A 20,455-nucleotide genomic window follows, 5' to 3' on the forward strand; every position below is an offset into this window, starting at 1 on the left:
TTCTTTATCACAAGGTATTTTCCCTGACCTGCTGAAAATAGCGAAAGTTAATCCTGTACATAAAAAAGATGATCCTCATGAAATTAGCAATTATCGTCCTATTACTTTATTGCCTAGTATATCCAAAATCTTAGAAAAAATTGTTTATAATAGACTTCTTAAATTTATTAATAAGTATGATTTACTTATTCCCAATCAATATGGTTTCAGAAAAAATTATTCAACTGATTTAGCACTAATACAAATTTATGACAAAATTACGAGTGCTTTTGCAAACAAAGAACATGTTGCAGGTATATTTTGCGATTTGAGTAAAGCATTCGATACTCTTGATCATTCTATTTTACTCACCAAACTTAGTCATTACGGTATTCGAGGACAAGCACTTTTATGGCTTAAAGATTATCTAACTAATAGAAGACAATATGTTATTTTTAATGGTTGTGAATCTGACCCCCTTTTAATTAAATGTGGTGTTCCTCAAGGCTCAATTCTAGGCCCATTATTATTCCTTCTTTATGTTAATGATATCATAAATACATCCTCTCTTCTCTCTTTTGTTCTATTTGCTGATGATACGAATATATTTTATTCTCATAAAGATCTTAAGATTTTAAATGACACTTTAAATATTGAAATTAGGTTTAAGTCTAATAAACTTTCTTTGAATATAAAAAAGACTCATTTTATTCATTTCAAACTTCATTCTCATAATGAAGATACGTTAATACATATTAACATTGATGATATCCCATTAGAAAAGAAAATGAATTCAAAATTTCTAGGAGTATATATAGATGAAAGTTTGACGTGGAATGAGCATTTACATTATGTTACAACGTGTATTTCTAGAAATATAGGGATAATTTCCAAGCTGAAGTTCTTTCTTCCTCGTTCAACTTTATTTCTATTATATAATTCCTTAATTCTCCCATATATAAGTTATTGCAATGTTGTATGGGGTACTTGCGGCTCTACCAAAATAAATTCTATATTTAGATTACAAAAGAAAGTTATACGTATTTGTACAGGATCGCATTTTCTGGCTCATACTGATTCTTTATTTCATGAGCTTAAAACATTGAAGGTTTTTGATTTGAATATTATTCAAGTAGCAGTAATTATGTTCAAATATATACATCATCAACTTCCATCATCGTTTGATAACATGTTTAGGTTTAATATTTCTGTCCATTCGTACCCTACTCGTATATGTAGAAATTTCCACCTTTTGAATCCCAAATTATTAGTGACACACAAATCTATAAGACATTCGGGTCCGGATATTTGGAATAATCTCCCGGATAATATAAAGTCTTGTTCAAGTATTTATTCTTTGAAAGCTTCACTTAAACGATATTTGATACAATTATATTCTCCAAACCAATTGAGCTAACAAATATTTATAGTATAGATTGTCATCTTATTGTCAATCTCAATTTTCTTCCTACAACTGCATCTTGCACTCTCACTTGCAACTGCACTGCACTCACCTGATCACCTTCCTCCAAGAGAGTTATGTCGTTGGATAGTCATTTTATGAGGCCTCCATCCATTTCAAGCTTAATCGCTTATGATGGTGGTCTCCTGCATTCAATTATCTCTGTTGTTTACTGAAAAATACTGTATATTTTATTTTATGTTTCTGTGTATCTACATTGCTCAATGCAATCACCTACGTGAATCTATTTATGTACTGTTATCGATTTATTTCACTGCACTTGTTATTCTTTGTCTTTGTACTTTTTGAAGTTTGCATTCAAATTGCATCTGATTGAATGCAGAAATAAAAACAAACAAACAAACAAACAAACTGCTCCGGTACCGTTCGAACCTGTTTGCATGGACGGGTTCACGAGTGAGTTCGAGGTGATCTGTTATGTGCGAAGCTGACGTAAACAATAAACAATACCCAGACAAAACCAAGTACCACATTGTTTTCTTATTCGAAAGGAATTAACACTAAATACCCCGGGGTGGTATTCTGAGACCGTTTTATCTCTTTTGTAAGTCTGTTGTTATTTTTTGAATGTTATTTAGGAAAATGTAGTTACTGCGGTGACTCACCCTTGATTCTGGGTAGTTTCCCCACGGAAAAAAGCAGTAGGCCTAACTGCACTCTATCTACAGATGGCCAGGAGTCTGCTGTTTTCCCCATGGAAAAAAAAGCAGTAACTGCACATGTCACATGACCATAGTTAGGAGAATTGTTACCACCACCAGCTTATAAAGTTCTTCTACTTTCTGGTTAGTCTAGATCTATAAGATCTAGGACCTAACGTTAGACCTAGACTCGGTCTTGTCGCTTCTACTCTATCTAGGGATAAATGGTATTTTGTGTAACAACAGTAACATCTAAGGTAATTGAAGTGAATGTAGACCTAGCGTTAGATGATCTACTACTAGACTAACTAGTGTATACTAGATCTAGTGCTCATCTCCACTCAAAATTTCTACTCATATTTTCAGCTCACCTTGATTTTCTGGTTCCTCTGCAATTCATGATAGATTTGCAGGCATGCCTGGACTGCAGAAAATGTTCAGTCACTGTGTGACTGCATGGTTGGTACTGTCAGACTGTACTGTACTGTGCAAGTGATGACTAGACTGTGTGTGATGTAGGGTTGGGGTACCACGTATCGTCACCCTAAGGATCTGTAGCTTGTTTATTCTAAAAATTTTACACAAATCCGCCTAATTCTTACCTCAAATATGCCATAAATACTGCAGTTTTGAATGTCGTGACCGTCTCGTTGATTATGAATCTCCGTTTTAAAATAGCGCAATTTTAGTGCGTGCGTTCCGTTTTCTTCGCGCAGCTAAAATTGAGTGTACCGTCCAGTATAAGTCGAAATGGTTGTTGTGAAACAGATATATTGAAACTGGCTGATACATTTACTCATGTGTGTGTGTGTGTGTGTGTGTGTGTGTGTCAATCGGTTGTGAATTAGTAGCCAAACTCTTTTGTATAGAAACAAGAGTCGCGTCTGGGATAATTATCACTCGGCCACTCCAGGTACCTTCACTTTTGTGAATGTAGAAGAGAATGTTGTTATGAAGGAGTTACAATCAATTCGGATTGACAAGTCAACCGTCTTAGACGGTATCAGTGCCCGCCTTCTTAAACTGGCTTCACCTCTTGAGAGTAAATCGCTTACTCACCTTTTTAATCGTTCCCTTGTATCGGGGTAATTCCCCAAGAATTTGATAACAAGGTGGATGATCATGATGATGAAGAGTCTGTAACATGTGGCAAGTGTGACCAAGTTATTGACTGCAAGCCAGGTCAGAGTAGTCCAGATGCAGTTGTATGTGATATATGTTTGTCAAACTACCACCAGTCCTGTGGGGGCCTCTCCGACGATCTGTTTGCAATACTGAATAAATATGGCATGCAAGGCTCACATGATAATTTATTATACCATGGCATTGCAAGACATGTAAACGGTATGCCAAAGCACTACTTGAAGAAATGGTTGATCTGCGTAAACGACATAATAACCTCGAAGCTGGAGTCAAACAGATCAAAGACAGACTGAAAGTTATCGAAACAAACAGTGGAAATGCTATCCCTGCCGCCGAAAGACAAGACTTGCACAGAACAGTCAGAGAAGTTTTGGAACAAGAAAAAAACACAGCTCAACGTTGTAGTAAGCAACCTACCTGAAGTCACGAACACCAGCACCCCACATACAACATTGAAAGCAGTGAAGGACCTGTTTCAAGCCAAGCTCAAGGTGAATCCAAACGACATTGATAGAGCGGATAAAATCCCAACCGATAAAGGGAATTTTCTGAAAGTCCAGATGAAAACCAAAGCGGCAAAGAAACAGGCGCTATTCAACGCCAAGAACCTACATGATGACCGGGTGTACAAAGACGTCTACCTCAAACCAGACCTCACCTATGAACAGAGAAAGAGAGATGCAGACCTGAGGCAAGAATTGAGGCATCGCAAAGAGCAAGGGGGAAAAAAAAAACTTGAAAATTGTGAGGGGGAAAATAGTCAAGACCAGACCTCCCCCTTTGATGGAGAAATAACTACCACTACATCCCCCATTGGCACAATGCACGATGTAAATACAGCACCAATGCACCAGTCACATGTGTTTATGCAACAGACAGAACGTGAGGGGACAAGTAGCCTTACTGCACAGTTTCAGGATGGAAACTGTTTTAGTCTCAGTGGCCAAGGAACTGGAATGGAAAATCACCAACCAGTGGACCGCAGTGAAGATGTACAAGTAAGATGGGCTCAGAATGACGGTTCTAAAGCATTTAGAGACAGCAACAACCAATCAGCAACACTGCCAACTAAGTCAAGGAAGGATAATCACTCAAGTAAAAGCAATAAACTCAAATGTGCATTTACCAATGCACAAAGTCTAGTCAACAAAATAGATGATTTACAGTGCTATGTTGATGAAGAGGCGCCAGATGTAATAGGTATAGTTGAGACATGGCTCAACAGTGATGTAAGCAACGCCGAAGTACACATCCCAGGATACCAAGTTACTCGCCGTGACAGAACCAGCAAGGCTCATGGAGGTGTAATTATGTACACAAGAGACAATATAGAGGTACACCCACGTGATTGTGATCCAGTACTGGCTGAATACGAAGATGCGTTATGGTGTGACATCTCGTGTCAAGGAACTGAACTCAACCTCCTACTAGGTATTGTCTACAGAAGCCCCAGCAATACAGATGATCAAAATGACTGCCTAAACAGAATACTCCTGAAGCTAGGCGATGAGCAAAAGGATGTCATGATTATTGGTGATCTCAACTACAGAGAAATCAATTGGGAAACCACATAAGCCAGGTCTGGTAGAGCAGATGCCTTTCTCGAAGTTATACAGGACAACTTGTGGACACAACATGTGACAGGACCCACGAGAGAAGATTCTCTACTTGACCTGGTCATCACCTCTAACCCCGACATGATTGACGAAGTGTTAGTACAGGCGCACTTGGGATCCAGTAACCACTGTATGTTGAGATGGGACCTGAATTACCTAATTGTGCCTGAGGAATCAGTGCCAAAGAGAGATTATAAGAAAGCCAACTTCGACAAAATCAAAGCCAATCTATCCAAGAACAAATGGAATGAGGAATTCAGAGACTGCGCAGCCGAACAAGCATGGACATCCTTAAGAGAGGAAATTCAACTCCTCATACAGAGGAACGTACCTACTAAGCAGGAAACCAAGAGGGAAAAAAGCGATCTGGCTAACAAGAAGAGCTCAGAACGCTGTGCGCCGCAAACAGAGAGCTTGCAGAAAGTACAAACAGGCTAAAACTACTAAGAGCAAAGAACACTACAGGAAGTGCCAAAAGGAAGCCAAATATGAAGTGAGGAAAGCCAAACGTGACTTTGAAAGAAAACTTGCCGAAACATAAAAGAGGACTCCAAAAGTTTTTATGCCTATGTGAGATCAAAACAAAAGGTACAAGATTCCATTGGCCCTCTGAAAAACAAATCAGGCCACACTATCCCACCAGGACAGGAAACCGCCTACACCCTCAACAAGTTCTTTGCATCAGTGTTTACTGTGGAAAGAGATGAAACACCTCAGCCTGAACAAATATACATGGGATCTGATAATGATAAACTAGTAGACCTGGAGGTTACAGAGGAGGATGTAAAGAGAAGATTACAGGAGCTTGACCCATCAAAATCTGCTGGACCAGATGGTATTCACCCTTGTATACTGAAATCTCTAGCAGACAAACTGAGTGAACCGATTGCCTGGATCTGCAACAAGTCCCTCGAAGAAGGAGTAGTTCCTGAAGACTTGAGGGTTGCCCACATCATACCCATCTTCAAAAAGGCATCAAGGTCACATCCAGGAAACTACAGACCTATAAGTCTTACCTCTGTAATTAGCAAAGTCTTGGAAAGCATTATCAAATATCGTATCACACAACATCTCGAACAGCAAAATCTGATCCACAGGTCACAACATGGGTTCAGGAAACGAAAATCTTGCCTAACAAATCTTCTCGAACACCTCGAAGTCCTAACCAGGCTCGTTGATGACGGAATCCCAGTAGATGTGGTGTACTTAGACCCAGCCACCATATTTCTAATCTTGGACCCAATAGAAGCACTTCCAAGAAGTGTACATTAGAATTATCCATATACATGTATAGAATTCGTTATATGCACTTTTGAAAATTCAGAACAAGTGCTCAGGCATTAATGATAAGCATTTTGGAAAAAAAACAACAACAACAAACATTAACCAACATGTGGCGCATGTTATGACCTCGCTTAAGATAGATACTCTTTTCACTGCATATAGTGATAACCCTGACTTTACTAAACCGATTTAGATCGCACATTTCTGTGATCATGACATAGTTATTTCATACATTGAACCAATCTGAAAGATATTCTTTAATTTCAATTTTGTGATTACAAACTAGCTATAAGTTTTACGATAAAATGATTTGGTGGTGTTTTCCCACTTTTGGCTGTTTCTTGTTACAGACCACACACACATACACACAAAATTACTCCGTCTTGAGTTACTACATTTGAAAACTCAACTATACAAAACGCTATATAATTATGTCCTTATACAGGTAGTATCATAGGAACTGATTTGTATCATTAAAAACAATAAACTTTTGTCCAATCCAACAAACTCGTTTAACAAAACCCCAAAACATTTTTTCTTTGTCGAAAGTATTTTTCTTTCCTTTTTTCTCTCTCCTATTGGATGTATAATAATCAAATATCTATTGTCTCTGCTGAACAGTCTCTTTTTTTTCAAATCCGTAAATGAACATTTTAACAATTTCTGAGAGATCTCAGCATCATTTTTTTTCATCACGTTTCAATTATGTCTTCTTCTTTTTTACCTCTATGATTTTCTAACAATATAATGGTTAACAAATATTAACACTCAATTATCTTTTTTTTTTCATTAAAAAATTCACTGGAAGGAATCTTATGGTGTATGTATGTATCAACAACAGATCATAAAGAGACACGATTCATACATTCCCTTAATCAATATGCACATTCGCATCTTTCTCGATCACGGGCAAAAATCGATGATCGCGTAAGGGTTTTAACACATCAACGGTGATAAGATAACATACTGTAGACTCGACCACCGAAATCACCAAAAAAAAAAAAAACAAAACAAAACAAAACAAAACAAAAAATGCGTTTCATAATAATCAACTTGAAAATGTGCTGATAGAACATGTGTTGATAGAACATGTGAAGAAGGTAAAATATCTTGGTGTTTGGTTGGATCAACACTTTACATGGAATGAACATATTGCCAAGGTATCTGCCAAAATTGCTTCCAGGCTAGCGTTCTTCCGTAGAGTTAGAAAGTATTTGACTGTTGAGAGCGCTAAGCTATAAGCGAATGCTCTGATATAACCTTATTTTGATTTTTGTTCAAGTGTGTGGACAAATTTTAGCCAAGGAGTAAAGGATATTCTCATCAAGCAAGAAAAACAAATAGCAAGAATAGTCTCGCAGACAAACACTCGCACATCAACAAATGGAATGTTCACGCGTCTATGGCTGTGTTTATCAATTCCTTTTCTCGGCAGAAACAGGTTATCCAAACAGCTTTCAAGGAATTTTTACGAGTTGATAAACGCAAAGCTGTTTTGAAAGCCCTTTAGGAAAGCCTTTTACGAAAGGGTGCGTTTATCAACTCTCCTTTCTCGGCAGAAACAGGTTATCCAAACAGCTTTCAAGGAATTTTCACGAGTTGATAAACGCAAAGCTGTTTTGAAAGCCCTTTAGGAAAGCCTTTTCGAAATCCCGAAATTTGTGAGGTGTTTCTCTCACCAACAAGGTTTGAGAAATAGAGTAACAACAGTCGCACTCCCTTTGATCCCATGTCTCATGCCGCCACTCAGAAATATTTGAAGAATGTGCTAAACTGGAGCTGCCTCACAGGTAGGAAGACAATTGATTCATGTGGCATTGTATCATGACTCGTCACTCTCAAAGGAAGATAAATTGTCTTTATGATGGTAATTGCTTTTCGCCGTCCCTTCTTAGAAAACAAGCGGCATATTAATAGTACAGGCAGTCAATGCTTTGGAAAGGGCTCTCGAAAGGGCTATGGAAAGGGCTATCGAAAGGGCTATAGAAAGTTGATAAACGCAGCCGACGAAAACAAGCGGCACATTAATAGTACAGGGAGGACAGGGCTTTCGAAAGGGCTATGGTAAGGGCTTTCGAAAGGGCTATGGAAAGGGCTATGGAAAGGGCTATCGAGAAAGGGCTTTCGAAAGTCGTTTAAACTGGGGAAAGTTGATAAACACAGCCTTAAATAGATAGATTTTGAGAAGAGATGGCAGTTTCAAAAAGGCAAACGTATGTATGATATTTTGAATAGTTCTGCCCCTGTATATCTGCAGAGTATGTTTACATCTGCCATGAGTGTACATCGATACAGTACAAGAAATGCTGAAAGTAGAGGTTTAATTGTGCCCAGAGTACAAACTGAAAGTGGTAGAAAGGCACTTTCTTTTGATGGTGCAATACTTTGGAAGAGTTTTCCTAGTGAAGTGAGAAATGCTCAAACAAAGCAAACATTTTGTACTCGGTTTCAAAAAAGTCGGCAATATTATACATATTTAGTATTTTGGTATATGTTTTTCTTTTTAAAAGCTATAGTTGATTTGGTAATAGTATATTCTTTTGAATATTATGCAGAAAAAAATGAATTTTTCTTTTCCGAGCTCCCCTCTTATTTTTTTACTTAAAGTTTACACACATGTGATTACTATGGCATGTAGGAGTGCAGACCCACTTTTTGTAGTAGTCGGATGGTATGAGTTGTGGTGACAGGTTTTGATTTTGTTTTTCTTTTCTCTTTTTTTGAAGGTCATTTAAAGTGCCAGAGGGTGTGATAGGCCTTTTGGTTAATTGTTTAATAATGTGTTGAAATGGTAACAGTATATCATTTTGAATGAAAAATTATATTAAAAATATTGGGGAATTAGTTAACTCAGTGTATGAATACTGAGTTTTTGGTTTGGAATTTCTCATATGTAATCATTATTTTTTAATAATTTGGATGCATAAAATGTATTTTTTGTATTCTTTATTGTTGAAAAGTATGTTGCCATGGTAATGATATGATTTGAATGAAAATTTTATAATAATCATGCCGTCAAACCCCCGTTTAAGGGAAGACCCCATCGCCAAACGAAGCTGATGGGGTGCTATACCCCCCTAACGATTTGTCGTTTGAGAGTTGGGAGTTGATGTCCTTGCCCACTGCAAAATATCTTTCTACTCAGGCGTGGCAAACCTGGAGGCCAAGCCAGGGTTTAATGACCGCAACAGCTGTCATATTACGTAAGAGCATGATAAGGATATCTGCCTGTGGCAGGCCATTCAAAGTGCACTCAATTTTCTCTATTCTTTCTAAAGTTTTAGATTTTATATTCTATTGAGAAATTCTATAGTCATCCGTTTTGAATTTCGAACGAAAATTTTTGACCCATAAATAACGAAAATATAGGAATAAGAAGGAGAGCATTGCAGAAGTTTGTCGACACACACATGCACCATGGAGCTACATAGCCCATGCAAAAACCAAAACAATCTTTTCCTCTCGCGGGTGCCCCCCCCCCCCCCCCCCTGTGGCGGTGACCGATGCTTAGATTAGGCCAGGGTCAAGAAATAGGTGTTTTATATCTTTGGTTTTTAAGTCCTTGATTGCCAGGATATACACTGGCATTGTCTACAGGGGTGTAGCTTCTTCAAACGAGAGATTTCATGGGCGTCACCAGGGGGGGTGCGTTGGGTGCGAACGCACCCCCCTTCAGATCCTTAAAAGAAAAAAAAAATCAGTCTGCGAGCGACCTCAACGCCGGACGCTAAATAATTATTCTTTTCTACTTTTTTTTATATATTTTGCACCAGGGACACACACACACACACACACACACACACACACACACACACACACACACAACTCGTTGGCAAAAACAATTCGCTCCCCTGGTTCTGGCAGCACTGATTTTATACATATCTATTGGTATTCTACAGTGTTTACTATTTATCGACCGTACTGTACATCCATACGATACGGAGCACTTATTCACGTTTGCATGTACGTGTGCTACTTACAAGTTAGTATGTAGGGTCTATGTACGTTACTTCTGACCAATCCATATTGCCAGCCCAAGAGCGAGCCTTAGCCTCATTAAAAAGAAAAAGAAAAAAAATGGAGGGGCAAGCATATTAATTGCCCCCCCCCCCCCGTAATTAATAATTCCCGAAATGAGAAGATTTTCTTGCTTTTGAAAGAAAACAAAAATGTTGCCCCCATGAAAATATTGGAAGGCAAGCGCACCATTTGCCCCACCCCACATAATCATAATTCCCGCGATGAAAAGATTTTCTTGCTTTTTTGTTAGAATTCAAGAAATCTGTCCAATCATTTCACCCAAAACAATGGCGTAACTACGGAGAGGGGGGGGGGGGTGCGCCCCCTCCCAATCCGCTGGTTAAAAAAAAGAAGGATTTCCCGAAATAGTAGTTCAAGTGTTAGTAAACTGCTTTTGAATGAAAGGGTGATCCAGAAATAAGATATCTTTCTATGATTTCTTTTAACCATAATTAAATAGGTATATAGTGTGAAACATTGTTCAAAAAGCCCGGACCCGACAAAAGATTGTAATTCCTGGTTGACATTCTGCATATAAGCAGGATGTGCGCAGTGTACCCAAAGCGAAAAAATATACTTGTAGCTACAAACGGCAGTTTGGGGACTGTAAAATGTCAAAATTTTCAAGCTCGCTCGCTCTGTTCGCTCGCATTTAATCTTTATGCCATTCTTCTGATGTTGCTGCCAGTAATTGCCTGCAGTTGCGCCCGGTGCGCCCCCCCCCCCTTTAATTTCCAAAGCGAAAAAATATGGATAAGAACGGCAGTTTTTGAACTGTAAAATGTAAAATTTTCAAGCTCGCTCTCTTCACTCACTCGCATTTAATCTTTATGCCATTCTTCTGATGTTGCTGCCAGTAATTGCCGGCAGTTGCGCCCGGTGCGCCCCCCCTTAATTTCCAAAGCGAAAAAATATAGCTACAAACGGCAGTTTGGGGACTGTAAATATAATGTCAAAATTTTCAAGCTCGCTCGCTCCGTTCGCTCGCATTTAATCTTTATGTCATTCTTCTGATGTTGCTGCCAGTAATTGCCGGCAGTTGCGCCCGGTGCGCCCCCCCCCCCCTTAATTTCCAAAGCGAAAAATGGCTAAGAACGGCAGTTTTTGGACTGTAAAATGTAAAATGTTCAAGCTCGCTCTCTTCGCTCGCTCGCATTTAATCTTTATGCCATTCTTCTGATGTTGCTGCCAGTAATTGCCAGCAGTTGCGCCCGTTGCACCTCCCCCCTTAATTTCCAAAGCGAAAAATATGGCTAAGAACGGCAGTTTTTGGACTGTAAAATGCAAAATTTTCAAGCTCGCTCATTCCGCTCGCTCGAATGTAATCATTATGCTCTCTTGATATTGCTGCCAGTATTTGCCATCGCAAGCAATTGCGCCCGATGCGCCCCCTTAAATTCTAAAGCGAAGAAATATAGCTACAAACGGCAGTTTGTTTGTTTTTTACTGTAAAATGTCAACATTTTCAAGCTCGCTCGCTCGCTCGCATTTTTTTAATTGTTACGCAATTCTCCTGATGTTGCTGCCAGTAATTTCCGGCAGTTGCGCCCGGTGCGCCACCCCCCCCCCCCCCCCAAACGGCAGTTTTTGGACTGTAAAATGTCAAAATTTTCAAGCTCGCTCTCTTCGCTCGCTCGCATTTAATTGTTATGCCATTCACCTGATGTTGCTGCCAGTAAAATTGCCAGCAGTTGCGCCCGGTGCGCCCCCCCCCCCCTTAATTTCCAAAGCAAAAAAAAAAAAAAATGTGGCTACAAATGGCAGTTTTTGGACTGTAAAATGTCAAAATTTTCAAGCTCGCTCGCTCGCTCGCTCGCATTTAATTGTTATGCAATTCTCCTGATGTTGCTGCCAGTAATTACCGACAGTTGCGCCCCGTTACGCCCCACCCCTCCTTTATTTCCAAAGCGAAGAAATATGGCTCCAAATGGCAGTTTTTGGACTGTAAAAATAATGTCAAAAATATTCAAGCTCGCTCTCTTCGCTCGCTCGCATTTAATTGCTATGCCATTCACCTGATGTTGCTGCCAGTAATTGCCAGCAGTTGCGCCAGGTGCGCCCCCCTTAATTTCCAAAGCAAATAGATATGGCTACAAACGGCAGTTTTTGGACTGTAAAATGTCAAAATTTTCAAGCTCGCTCGCTCGCTCGATCGCATTTAATTGTTATGCAATTCTCCGGATGTTGCTACCAGTAATTATCGGCAGTTGCGCCCGTTGCGCCCCCTACGCCTCCTTTATTTCCAAAGCGAAAAAATATGGCTCCAAATGGCAGTTTTGGGACTGTAAAATGTCAAAATTTCCGAACTCGCTCTCTTTGCTCGCTCGCATTTAATTACTATGCAGTTCACCTGATGTTGCTGCCAGTAACTGCCAGCAGTTGCGCCCGGTGCGCCCCCCTTAATTTACAAAGCAAAAGAATATGGCTACAAACGGCAGTTTTTGGACTGTAAAATTTAAAAATTTTCAAGCTCGCTCGCTCCCCTCGCTCGCATGTAGTCGTTATGCCATTCTCCTGATATCGCTGCCAATAATTTGTCGTTTCACACCGTCATTCCATAATCCATTTATAGGGGTATACAACCCCCTCCGGCACTTCCACACCCTCCCCCCACCCTTGCTCGCTCCTTCGCATACTAACCCCCCCCCCCCCAAGATGAAATATTAGCTACGCCGGTGCCCTTTCCCCGCTTGGTTTCCCTAAAAAAACAGTAAAAGTCTGGGGATTGAGAGCTTCCTATATTCCAAATGTCTGTCAAAAAAATCTCGTAAACATTTAGTGTCAAAACGCACCCCCCTTGAAAAAAAGCTGGTGACGCCCCTGGATTTGTCTCATGATATTGTGAATTACTTTTTTGTAATATTGATTTCAAATCTGGAATTTGTGATGTTTATGTTATCATAGTTGTGTAGATTTTGTATATTAGATATTGTGTTGTTATTTTAACAGAATTTTCTATTGACAATCATAGAATTTGCTGATCTATTCATTTTCCTCAGGTTTTGAGGATTTGACTTCAGATGTGATATAATTATGTGACTGTCACTGGGCAGTACTGTATAATGATGCCGAGTATCGCATTGCAATGGCAAAACTGTTGTTATTAGTACGAATTTAAGACGATTGTTGGTCGAGTTGATTTCTTTTCCGTTTAGGTAGAGGGTATTGAAGTGCAGACCGGAATGTGTGATTACATTCCCAATTCCAACAGATGATGCTGATTTTTTAGAAAGCTTACATGGGATTAACATTTCCTTATAACCAGTAAAGAGGAGTCGTTTTGTGTATGTGTGTCTATGAGTGTGTGTGTGTGTGTGTGTGTGTTTGCGTGTGTATACTCTATACTGTGGCATCGAACACGGGAAGTAATTTATTGAATAACAATGCGCCTCTAACGCTGCATATAAATTGACAATAACAATGATGATAGTTTTTTACTATCCTAAATTCTCAATAACGTCTTAGGAACGTCCTTGTCCGTAAATGTTATCGTCATCAAATTTATAGCCTTTGAAGTGCGAGAGTAACACATGGACATTCTTGTCATTATCATTATTTGTTATTATTACTATTAGAGATTTGCCTGATATGAAGAACTTGAAGAACATAAGAGATATTTAAATGTTTGCACTTGTCATGTAAATGCGTCACATTGTTATACACTTGACAAGTTTTCGTATCCTTTCTTTCATCTTCCTAACTATATTGAAGTTTTTTCGGAAAAGAATATGTGACACTGCACCTCAAAACAAACAAAAAGTCGCCAGACATGAATTTTTAGTTAAGACCATATTCTGAAAGAGCAGACTTTAAGCTTTAAAATGATGTATAACTCAAATCAAATGGACTCTCCTAACATACCTAAATATTGGAAAGAAAACACAAACTTAGGAAAAGTATGAAGTGAGAAAAGAGGCTCTGAAGTACAGTGTCTATTCAAGCGCTTAATCTTTACCAAGCCGTACTGGCTGTGCAATGAATGGGACAAGAGACAGGAAGTAAACCACCAGAGTAACAACAATGAAGGGATTATCAAATTAAACTGAAATTAAACATGCCTCATTAACACATTCTGTCCATAATTAATGCCAACTTTCAAAGCAGTAGCCCTATCCTTTCAAAAGTTATTAGAGTTGAAAGTGAAGAGTGTGGACAAGGTTTTTCAGACATGAAAAAGGGATTCTAAAGACACACCTAATCACACTATTCTACCAAAAATGTTCGAGATAAACTGCTAAAAAAACACACTTTCCTGCCCGTTTTATGATACCAAATTTTAGCATAATGTAAAGGAAGACCCGCTCTTTCAGAAAATATGAAAAAGTCAAGTTTGGCTAGGTTGACCCATTTCACTTATTTTCATTCCTCACGCAAAATCAGTGTGTGCGACTTTATGTTCGTTTTGAGGTGCACGGTCACATATGAACAAATTCTAATTCAATATTTTACATATAATTTTCTCCCCCAGCAATGGCATCAACACATACAATCGAGGAATGCGTCGATATAACTCAGTCCCGCCAGAGTCGGTGTACATACCAAACTCCTAACACTCCCACTTTTGACCTGACTTGTGTTGTGAGTGGATTCAAGCCTAACATTTCCATGCTATGGACTGAAGAATCTGGAAAGAGACTGAATTCAGTGGTTTCTAGACAGAAAATGTTATCTGACAGCACATACGAGAGGAGTGAAACGATAACTATTTCAACTGAACGTGGGAGAGAACAAACCTTCATGTGCATGGCTACCGGAGACTCGCTGAATGGAACGTCCGTCGAGGAAATCACTCTTTTACCCATATCAGGTTGTGTACAAAGTTCTCATTTGTTTATCTATTTGTTTGCTCGTTTGTTTTTGTTTTTCGTAACAATATAAGATAAGAACGTTATGGCTTTCGTCCGCACTATCAAAACGTTCACGGAAAAGAGGTAAAAATACTGACAGCTTAACAGCTTAATGTAGCTGAATATGGGCTATCCAGCCATCTTCCCAGATGGAAAATAAACAAACAAACAAACAAACAAACAAAAACTGGATTTTGATTTGTCATATGATTATATCCGAGTCGATAATTTGGAGCTATGAAATGATTTCAGGAAAGAGCTTAAACATATTTCCTTCAATAAAGATATTGTTCCTTAATCATTAACATTACGCCTATCAAATCAGTTTTTCTCAACGATGTATTACTTAGATTATGATTGTATAATGACCCTAACCTAGTATTGAAATGCTTCGGCACTACCCATAAACTTGATATAATGCGTTGCGGTGTCATTTATCATGATGTTAATTACTATTATTTTTTCATTTTTTTAAAATATTTCTGATGAAACAAAGTAACGGAAAATATGATGTTCTTTATTTTTTTTTTAAATATCATTCTCCAGGAAAACGTAAAAATGTCGGTTTCATCGTTGGACTAGTCATCGGTGTATCAGTTGCTGTATTTTTCCTTTTTGTCCTTGTTGGAAAGTTTCTGCAGAAGTATCATCCGCACTTCCTACCAAGAAAAGGTGGCGATATTTTCTTTTGCGTTAATCATTTCATTCGTCTTTTTGTTTTTTGTTTTACTTTGTCTTCAATACCTTCAGATAGCTTTGTGTATATGTTATATACATCAGTAATTATCATTTCGTACTTTCGCGTAAATCTATGTTTTATTACAAACTCGGAATTCTAGTACCATTGTATGATAACAAATTCTAGCAATGTCAGATGACACCGATAAAAAGAGATCGCGGAATTCATGTATGTGCTTATCGTTGCTGGGACGACAAGACCTCGTATCTACAAAAAGTTGAATGTTCAGGAGAGCCAAAAAAAACATGGCGGCCAAAGCACTATGGCGAATGGGATAGCCTTTAATTTGACGTGCAGTGGTGGCTTCATTTTTGGAGAAAGACAGTTAGAATTCGGACAGGACATCAGTTAAACCCATTATTTGACCATTAATCCAAAAAATTCATATTCCCCCAAATTGCAGATACCAGGTCTTGTCACCCCAGCGACGTTATGCATTTTAGTATATTACTAAATGTGAACTTGCATCACAAACCAACAGAAAGTCGCACGACCCAATTTCATGTAGGACTTAAGATATTGTCCTCTTCCGTCTTTGGGATCCTTTTGTTTGAACTGGTCACACACACACGCACACACACACAGACACAAATACATAAATGTATATATGTATATATATATATATATATATATACATATGAAGGGTTTGTTTGCAAAAACCGATAAGTCCATTTTTGAAGATTTTGAAGTATGATCTCTATCATAAAGTACAAAATCATACCTTTTAAATGATACATTGGTCACTAAATATAAAGATATGTTTTTGAAGTTATGGTCAAAAAAAGCAAATTTTGTCTTATTCTTCTCTTTATTTTTCTTGACCTTTAATCGCAAATATTTCTATTTGGCAAATATGGACTTATCGGTTTTTGCAAACAAACTCTTCATATATATATATATATACAGTGTACTCTAAAAAAAATATTCCCTCTTAAAAGAGTCAATAAAAAAAGTAAATTTAGAATGAAAATGCTCATTTTCACTCGTTTTAGAGTGACTCGGGGATCACTCCAAAATCTTCGAGTGATCCTGACGTCACTCCAAAATGAGTGAAAATGAACATTTTTCACTCAAAATTCACTCGAATTTCACTTTAAATTCACTCTTTTAATAGTGAATATTTTCACTCGATTTTTAGAGAGTATATATATATATATATATATATATATATATATATATATATATATATACATGTACTACATGGAAACGTGAATATAAGAACGACGCAAGTCCATTTTTTGGCCCAGTTCAGTTTGAAATGGTAAATTGTAGCTTATGCATGGACTAAACTTGTGTATAAATGATAACTCCTAATTACTCCCTGGAGTGCCTGAAATTAATGAATGAATTCTTATATGAATGTAAAAATGAAGGACTTGGGCCATTCTTACATTCATATCATAGCGCCCTCTCTCATCCTTCTCTCATCTCTATTGAAAGGCAGAATATCTTGTAAATGATTCAAAGAACGACCCAAGTCCATCACACAAAATGGCCTCTCCACAATTAATATAAATATTAATTGTCATAATAATATATGTTCTAGTTTGTATATACAATGTTACCTTCCCATCACAGTTAAATAGAATATTATTGGACAAATAAAAAAGATTGGAAAGTTTTTTTTTTAAGTTTACTCGAAATGGTCTTCCATGGACTTGGGTCGTTCTTATATTCAGACACTCATATAATATATACACACACACATCTCCTTGGATATCATTGTTTTAGCTTTTCCTTGATGTCATATTTTACAGGATGCGGCTGGAATCCCTGCTGGCGGAGACCAAAACGAGTTGATGAAGAAGAAACAGAAATGCTTGGTATGGGGAAGTTTGAAATGATTACCTTGTATTCCTTGTTGCGTATTTCGTCATTTTATACCAGTATAACGTACTCCAACGTTTCACGTTGTAATTCATTGTTAATTGTGATTTGAATACACTTAGGTTCCAAAGTTAAAGAACATATTCATAAACTGACAGTTGATTGTCCCCCTTTACCAAAAGAACTGGCATGTATCCGCATAGAGTGGAGCTATTCAGAATGATGAAGGCAACAATATGTAACTGAATTACTAACATGTTCAAAAGAGCAGCAATATGCTCACAGGCAATTATAAATTATGACTTATTTCTCCTATTTGAATTTGACGATTTGCAGAATCCATTCTGTCAAAAAGAAATATCACTGAGTTAACGACATGCACATTTTCATAAAGGAAAAATAGGGTTAAAAGGTATGGGCTACTAAGGGCTGTGGAATTGTAGCAATGAAGACCTGTTGTATCACAGTAAGAGCAGTACCTTTTCAAATATATATCACCAAGAAGAAAACAAATAGCATATCTTGAATTTAGAGGTAGTTTTGAGGCCTGAAAAATTAGAAATAGGGTAGAGAAAACTGACTCTTCTGGAAAAAAAAAATGATACCTGGTCTTCTTGGTTTATGCTTAGCAAGAAACGTAATCTTGAAATCTGTACATGATAATGCTAACATGAGTAGTATTCCGCGCATAGATGCAAGTACTCCTAAAGTACATACGTGATTATAATGTGTTTAAAAGAAATGGAGAGTGATAAAAAGGAAATGCTTAGAAATGTAAACATGGTAAACATGGGAGGAATAATCAGAGCTGTTACCAGGGCGTCGTTGATTCTGTTTGATGTTTGTTCTGCAGTGGCATTTAGCAGCGTCATGGGATGTACAGATCGTGATATCAGTACGTCTTAACTTTATCTAAATCATATCTGTAATCGTTTTGCTTTCAAACAGCACCTCTTTCACGATCGCTTACAAAGGAACAAGTAGAGCAATGTAAAGAAGACCTGAAGGCGTACTACCGGTTGTCACGACGCAAGGTCACTTTGGATCCACTCAACTTTATGGATCGTGTTAACTTGGATGACATTTATACCAATTTGAGTCTGATAGACCAAAATGACATGAGCAAAACTACACCTATAACGTACCAAGACCTTTTAACCAATGATGGAAGTTTAAACCTTTCAAAACGCCTTTTGATCCAGGGTGAAGGTGGCGTAGGTAAAACAACGCTGTGCTCTAAGATAGCCTGGGACTGGTGCCAGGGACGGATTCTCCAGGATCTCGATATGGTACTCGTAATCCCTCTTCGTGATGTTACCGACGGGAAAAGTATCGGTGGTATAGTGCATTCTTATCTATCTGACTCAGATGTAGCAACACAGGATCAAATAGACGGATATATCATTAACAATTTAGATAAAATTTTAATTGTTTTTGATGGACTCGACGAGTTTAACTGGAAAATCGAAGAAAAGAGCTGCAGTGAGGTCATTCGAATTTTAGGTTTAGAGCAATATAAGTCATGCAAGGTAATTGTGACCACAAGACCATGGAGAAGACATGAATTCACCGTTGTCGAAGGCCTTGCCGAAGCCTACACATTTATCAGGGTCGACGGATTTAACGAGGACAATTTGACAGTTTATATCAAGAAATACTTTCGGATAAGAGGAAAGGAATATCTGGCAGAAAGTTTAATTACTTTCATGGAGGAAAATGATGTAATTCAGTCGAACATGGCTCCGTTTCCTATCTACTCTGCCATGCTTTGCCTAATGTGGGAAGAATTCAATGAAGGGAGACGAAAGGAACTGACAAAAATGCAAACTTTCTCTCAGATTTTTGGAGAAATGATCACTTTCCTTGAAGAACACTACGCGTCAAAAGCATGTCAAACTTTTGGGAATCAGAACGTTGTTGAATGTTTCAAGGAGGCGGATAGGGCAATTCAAGATATTAGTCAGATAGCATTGAACGGTTTGTTAGAAAACAATATGACATTTTCTGAAGAAATATTCAAAGAGTGTATTGATGCCAAGGAAATATGCTGCAGAGTCGGGGTTTTAACAATAGAAAGATATGTTATCAACAGGAAGCGTCTGCGCAATGTCAATACTCAATCCCTGGTTTTATCAATTGTTTCGTTTCCCCACAAATTGTTCCAAGAATATATTGCAAGAGTATACATTGAAAATGTGTACACCAATAATCACGCCGACTACAGTCAACTGAAAAACAAACTTCTTGCCCAATTTGAGCAATTCCGCTACCTGCTGTACTTCATCTCAACCTTACGTAATGAGATTCGCCTTGATATCATCGATGGATTGACAAAGTGTGCTGACCAGTACTTTTGCGTTGATGTTGCGTTTGAATGTCATACTGAGGAGGCAGCTAGAGCAGTGGGAGAACGATGGGATAAATACAGACTGTCTCCTGATTTGTCAGAGCACACTAAGTCAGGTGTCGTCTTCATGGTGCAGTGTAACCAAGCGGTGAGTTGCTCATTGGCTTTCAAATCGAAAAAAAAAATACATAGAGAGCGTAAAAGATGTATGTGTATGCCTTTGTGTGCGTGTGCACGTGTCAGTGTGTGCTGTCAGAGACCTTGAAATCTTCATACACTTTTTCTGTGATCAATTTCCTTTGTTCTGAAAACTAAGGTGGACATCAGTTAATGAAATTCAAATTTGGGTAGAAGTTGAAACACAAGGCATAGAAGACTTTTATGATAAAAAGACCTCATGTTCTCCCTCTCAGGCAGTTAAAAGATGTAATGATCCTATAGATGACTCCAAATTGTCATAAGACATTATAATGATGATCATTATAATTGAGGGTGTCGGTGCAATATAGTGCTAACCCACACAATGGCC

General features: G+C 38.1%; 1 long non-coding RNA gene across 1 annotated transcript; it reads left to right on the forward strand.

The window, feature by feature from the left end:
* The first annotated feature begins 15,581 nt into the window (after positions 1–15,581).
* On the forward strand, positions 15,582–18,836 carry LOC139742385 (uncharacterized). Its single transcript, XR_011711671.1, has 3 exons — positions 15,582–15,685; positions 17,510–17,575; positions 18,528–18,836. It is a non-coding gene; the product is annotated as an uncharacterized lncRNA (long non-coding RNA).
* Positions 18,837–20,455: the final 1,619 nt, after the last annotated feature.

This window comes from Diadema antillarum, unplaced genomic scaffold, assembly GCF_040938485.1.
Source record: "Diadema antillarum isolate AM-2024a unplaced genomic scaffold, OU_Dant_1.0 seq00000998_RagTag, whole genome shotgun sequence".
In the NCBI taxonomy this organism is placed as follows: Eukaryota; Metazoa; Echinodermata; class Echinoidea; order Diadematoida; family Diadematidae; genus Diadema; species Diadema antillarum.